Source organism: Glycine soja, chromosome 3 (genome assembly GCF_004193775.1).
Source record: "Glycine soja cultivar W05 chromosome 3, ASM419377v2, whole genome shotgun sequence".
Classification (NCBI taxonomy): Eukaryota; Viridiplantae; Streptophyta; class Magnoliopsida; order Fabales; family Fabaceae; genus Glycine; species Glycine soja.
In genome coordinates, this window is record NC_041004.1 from 6,384,349 (window position 1) to 6,391,193 (window position 6,845).

General features: G+C 35.6%; 1 pseudogene; it reads left to right on the forward strand.

The window, feature by feature from the left end:
• LOC114404877 overlaps positions 1 to 5,848 on the forward strand; it is a 103,265-nt pseudogene extending 97,417 nt beyond the window's left edge.
• The last annotated feature ends 997 nt before the right edge of the window (positions 5,849 to 6,845 follow it).

Consider the following 6,845-nt stretch of genomic DNA (forward strand, 5'->3'; position numbering starts at 1 on the left):
ATTTCCCTTCTTAGACAACCTCCACATTTTCTCCTTTGTAAAAAGACACTTGTTAGCATTGCCACATCTCTTAGGCTTGAGTTTATTCCTCAAGTAAAGGAGTTGTTGGATGAGGGTTTGGTTCGCAAGAGATTAAATCCTTGTGCTTTGTTGGTGCCCAAAATAGGTATTATTAGGCACCAAATCCCTAAAATAGGTGGTGTGATGAATGCTTTGGGTGGTGCAACACTCTTTTGTAAAATTACTTATGCACCCAACATCTTCATGATTTGTGTACATAGGGACTCATTAGGTAGGTTTGTTCTTATTTTTTAGTTTCAATACAAACTTAGGCACTCATATGGGACACCTTAGGTTTGTCATACTTTTTGGTAGGAATAATCAACATGAAAATACAGAAAAAGGTATGTTCTATTGCTTTACTTTTCTTAATTTTTTAAATTGTGATCAAAGGGTTCCCATGAACCCTAAGAGAATAAAGGTCATTCCTGAGTGGCCCGCTCCACCAAGTGTAAGAAAAATTTGGGGCTTCCAAGACTTAACAATCTTTTACAAAAGGTTTGCCCCATATTTTTCTATACTTGTAGCACCACTCATTGAGTTGGTGAGGAACCATGTTCCTTCATGGGAAGATGCCCAGGAAATGAGTTTTCAGACCTTACCTTACTTCAACATACTAAACACCACTAATACATATGTTTTTGTTCTTTTTACAGGTGTTAAGGGAAGGAGCCCAGAGTATCAAGAACCTCAGGATTTGAGGTCAAATCCTTTTCAAGGGGGAGGGAATGATGCAATCCTACTCCGCAAGGGCATTGGATAGAAAAACTCCAAGTAGATTGGGCCAGAGATGCAAGAGAAGGCCCTAGGGTTCTTATGAGCCTTAGGGTAGATTTCGGGCCCATGGGCTAAGTACGAGCCCGCTTATATTTGTAAATATTAGATTAAGGTTTCATTATTTTTGGGCCTTGTATTTAGGGCTCCATAATGTAGGTAGGGTACCCTAGAAATATAGGATTTTTCAGCCCTTGTATTTTAGGGCACCTAGACTAGTTTTTGTATTAGGGGTAGTTTTGTAATTTCACATGCACTAAGTGGATATTTGATGTGTGTGGTTGGAAATAAATTTAATTGAATTGGTAGAAGCCCAATCCAATTAAATTTTAGAGGGGGAGGTGAGCATTTGCTTACTACACCCCATTGCCACATCATATAGTCACACTTTGTGCATGTCCTTCATGCTTTTCATGCCTCATGACACCTAAGCACACTTAGTGGAGAATCTTGGAATTGATCTTGGATTAGTGGGCTGAACCATAACTAAAATTCACTAATCATAATTAGTGAAATTTTGGCTCCAAAGTTTGGCTCCACAAATTCAATTTCAAATTCAAGTGAAATTTGAATTTCCCTCCAATTTTGTGTGACACTTAGGCTATAAATAGAGGTCATGTGTGTGCATTTTTTTCAACTTTGAACATTTGAATATTAAACTTCAGATTTCAAAGCTCATTTAGAGCACAAAATTTCGTGCTCTTCTCTCCCTCTTCCTTCATTCTTCTCCTTCTTCCTCCAAGCTCTTATCCATGGCCTCCTATGGTGGTGAGCTTCTTCTAGACTCATCTTCTCCTTGAAGTGGCGTCTCCTCTCTCTCTTCCTTCCCCATTCCGCTGCCACTTATCTTCCAAGAAGCAAAGGAATCCATTGATGAAGAAGATCCTAGGCCTACAAGCTCCCATGGAGCTTGCATCATTAGAGATGCAGATGCTCGAGTTCCTGTACCCACTGATGAGGTTTCCTTAGTGGGGCAGACACTTCACACCTTCCTTGCTTAGCCGACACATCTGGTCAAGTCTTTATCACAGCAGGTACTTATTGTCCTTACTATATGTTTCTTCTTTTCAAATTAGGCTATTTAACTTTGTTTCATGAATAGGTAGCTGTGTCTCCGCCAAAACCACCTCCGAATCCCGATCCGGAGGTCGATGATCCACTTTATCTGATGACATTGACCATCCCAGAGCTTTTCTTGAGGCCTTATCAGGTTAGATGGGATGCCACCGTGTTCGGGGTCGTTAATCCAGATTTCCCCCTGTACATAAAGCACGAAGACCTCTCCAAAATCGCACACGGTGGTCAATGTCTCAGCATATCAGTGTTACAGTTGTGGATTCTGTAAGTCTTTATATAAAAGGCTTTTATTTACCTAAGTTATGGCTTTCAATTCATAAATATTTAACTTTGACTTAACATAAACAAGCATATCACTGAAACATGTATGCGAGCGGGGAATTCTGATATCTATGGATTCCTCGAGCCTCAGTCCATTCAGAGGTCTGGGCAATCGCAGTTTGAATCTGAAAGTTACATAAAGAGTTGGATGCAGAGTTCACAACGCAATGTGTATCTTGGAGCCTACCTAAATGGGTAAGTCACAAAATAACAAAATTTAATTAATGTTTACTAATGTACTAACCCATTTTAGGTTCCACTGCAGCGGACACTGGCAGATGGTGGTCATCCTGCCCAAGGAACACTTAGTTGTCTGGTTTTGTTCATTGCATAACAGGCCAGACAACTACCTTAAGGGGATTATTAATAGGTTAGTGTTGTTTTCAATACATTTGCATTGTAATACCTCAACGTACAACACCAGTTTTTAATTGTTACTCATATGGAACAGTGCTATCAAGGGTCTTGATGATGCTCCACAGCCTAAATCAAAGGCTCCTGCTAGGTGGATTGTCGTCAAGGTACGTCATTTACATAAAACTTCTATTTATATATATTTCTTTATGTGTCTGTACACTAGTTGTTTAATTAATATCCAAATTTCATTATGTATTTAGTGTAATAGACAAAAAGGAACTACTGAGTGCGGCTACTATGTCATGCACTGGATGTCCACCATCATTTTAGGAACTTTTACAAATAATTGGGAAGCGGTAAGTTTATTTCAAAGAAAATCGATTTATTTATAATTTGTATTACATTATTAACTTAATATGATTTATTTAATCATGCAGTATTTTAACGACCCTGGACCATTGGAGCCTGAGAGATTAAAAGCATTGCGGATCCAGTGGGCACAGTTTTATCTCCGAATTAGAGATCAGGCCTAGGATTTAGGGACATTTTTTAACATTTTTTACATTTTTTACATTTTCTATGTAACATGAACATTCAATTCATTTGTTGATAGTTCTTTATAATATATAAATCAATTATCTGATGTTTATTATCATTAAAACTGCTTGAAAGCAGAATAAAATGTTTATTTGTTGTGAATTGGGCCTTCTGAAATTGCATTTGACAGGTACAATTTTGGGTTTACTGTAAAAACAAAAAGTATATATAAAAAAAATATTTGAAAACAACATCGGTTATTAACAAAAACCGATGTTAATATCATAACCAACATCGGTTATAATAGAAAACCGATGTTAACGTTTGTATATTAACATCGGTTTTTTGTGTATAACCGATGTCAGCGTTTGTAATTTAACATCGGTTATCTGTAGAAAACCGATGTTAACTAGTGTACATTAACATCGGTTAATTATCAATAACCGATGTGAATATTTGAATATTAACATCGGTTATTTATAATTAACCGATGTTATACACAAAGAACTACACCAAATAAGTGTATGCATCATCAACGTTGACATCGGTTTTCTAGAAAAACCGATGTTAAGGGCATATATTAACATCGGTTTTTCTAGAAAATCGATGTTAAACAAACATATTTACATCGGTTTTACTGGAAAACCGATGTCAACGTTCATTATGCCTACACTTTTTTTGCTGTTGTTCATTGTGTTTAACATCGGGTATTTGGAGAACCAATGTTGTCATATGTATGTTAACATCGGTTCTCCAAAACCGATGTTAGCATTCATACATTCAACATCGTCACTTTCAACATCAGTTTTAGAACCTATGTAGAATGTTCTAAATAACCGATGTTGAAAGTGTATTTTCTAGTAGTGGCATAATATGAATGTTTTAACATTAATTGAATGCAACATTCAAGTACACAACTTAGGATCAAAAAATTTCAGGAGATCACTTTTAATTCAAATGGGAATGAGTTGTCAAGTCACCAATATTCTGAAACAGAATATTTTACAGGTTTTACCCTTAATTTCTCTCTTAAGTATTTAATTTCCTTATCTTTTGTCAATAGAACTATTTTTAATATATCAATTATATATATATATATATATATATATATATATATATATATATATATATATATATATATATATATATATATATATAAACATGTCATTTTAAAATGATCATACACCAACATAGATTTTTTTGACAGTCATCATATATTTTGCTATTAGTAGTTGTCTTAACTTTAATTACATGTGTAATTGTGTTTAGGAATTAGTTATACCTAGAAGGACAAATTAAAAAATAAATTCTTGCTGAAAGGAACATTTTGCTAGTAATACCCAATTAAGAAAGAAAGATGCGATATCAGTATTTAGTAATTAAAACTATCTTCTAATCATGTGTTAGTCAATCTGTCATTACGGTAAGAGCACGAAATCCAACATAAATCCAAATTTATTATACTTTAATGTGAGGTACAATTTATTATTGTCACGATATAAAATTAAATATTAAATTGAAAATGTTCTCTCACTTTTCATTGTTTTTTCGGTTGGTATAGAACTATTTTTTATTCATTTTATGTTTATTTTGTTACGGGTATGGAACACTTGGACCAATGGATTTTGTTTAAATTATCCAAGCAAATATATTTATGCATAACTTTAAATTAATTTTTAACAATTTACTTTTCACACTTATGATTGTTCTGAGTAGTTTTTGGGTAATCAAGATCATAATTTTAAATGACGAGAAAATGAATTATTATCTTGTTATATCTTAAATTGATGAATTAATTATATGGTGGTACTAATACATTGATTGATAAACTTTTGAGCATATATCTTCATTTTTACATAATATGGCTACTAGTGATGGTGGTGGTTGTTTGCTCCCCGGTGATAGCTATCCAGATTGGTTAATCTTCAATAGCGAAGGTTCATCCGTGACTTTTGAAATCCCTCAAGTGAAAGGGTGTAAATTGAAGAAAATGATGTGTCATGTCCATTATTCTCTCCCGGAAAATATAACTTCAGATGGTTTGAAAAATTTGTTGGTGATAAATCACACAAAGGCCATCATTCAACTTTATAAGAGAAATGCATTAGTCTCCTTTGAAGATGAGGAGTGGCAGGGGGTACTATCAAAAATAGAGCCTGCAAACAAAGTGCAAATTGTTGTTGTCTTCTGGAGCAAATTAACTATTTACAAGACAACAATTTATCTCATATATGAACCAATGAATGAAAAAATAGAGCATTCCCATGCGCCAAATAAGAATGTAATGGATTCTAGTGGTGATGAAAATGAATGTGTTGTTGGGACCATCTCTCTTCAAGTAGAATCCATATATAAGCCAACAAATGACATAATGGAGCATTGTCATGCATCAAATAAGAATGCAATTGTTTCCAGCGGTGATGAAAATGCATGTGTTGTCAGGCCGTTCTCTCCTCAAGTGGAATCCATAGATGACTTAAGGTGTGTTTCAAAAAAAGGCTTGATTAAGCGCTTATTGAATAAGTTCTTATCATGTGAATACTTTTGTAATGCAAACTCAGAAAATAAGAAAAATCAAGGTTATAAGATGGTGAAAGAATGTCAGGTCCCAATTGATTCTTATGGTGGCTGCAAATCTTGTATTGTTGCTTGTACAGAGATTGTTTTGGGCAATGGATGATTTGTTTTACATGTAGATCGGTGGCTACTATTAATGCTCTAAATCTGATTGCTAAAGAACGGTTACTTGGGGAAGGTCCACTTGTTTTGGGATCTTGGTTTCTAAGAGAGTCCAACTTGAGCTTGATTGTGATGCCCTTGATTTTAATCCTTTAAAGTGAAAAAGATATGTGTAACCCAAATACTTGACAATTGATCAATCAAATGAATAGTATGCTTAAATAGAATTGGCAGTTGGATCAACTGCGTTTTTAGAGAAGTCATCAAACAAGTTGATAACCTTGGCAATCTAAGTATGTACCTATGTTGATCATTTCTTGTGGCATGAGATGCATGACTCCTATTATGGTAATTACGTTAACCACTGATAAAGCAGCAGAGACCTCAAGCACAGACACAGGAACAGGGAAGGATCTTACCAACAAGGATGAATAGAGGGTGCAGATAGTAGAAAAGCCCAATTGAAAGGTGACAAGGCCCGCATACTTGGATGATTACGCATAAGGGTAAACCAGGGATTGAATCACAGCTTCAGCATATCCAGCCAGCACTACTCCATATCCATCTTGATTGGAATTGTCTCTCTTAGCCAGACAAATACAAACTAATTTTGTTATAGGAATATTCCTGCGCACAAGCCAGTACAAAATCTGTTATTAGGAATTGTTATAAATACCTATGTAATCAAACAATCAAGCATATGAAATAATACTTTCCTCTTTCATTACAATTCTCTTCTCCTTTCATAGTTCTAGAGGCACTGGCCCTCGAAGCCAGACCCCTGCACCTATCAATTTGGTGCTCTCGTTGACATGGCAAACCCCAACCCCTCTGATTCCCTTCCCAAATTAGAGGAGCTCCTCACTCGCCTCTCCATTCAGCAACTCTCTCTGGGCGATAAGATTGATAACCTTATCCATCACATTGTTCCCCTCGTCCATCCGACCCCATCCACGCCATCAGCCAACCCTGTTGTCCCTCAGCCACACACATCCTCCCCTGCACAAATTCACAAACTCAAATTAGATGTTCCCCGATTC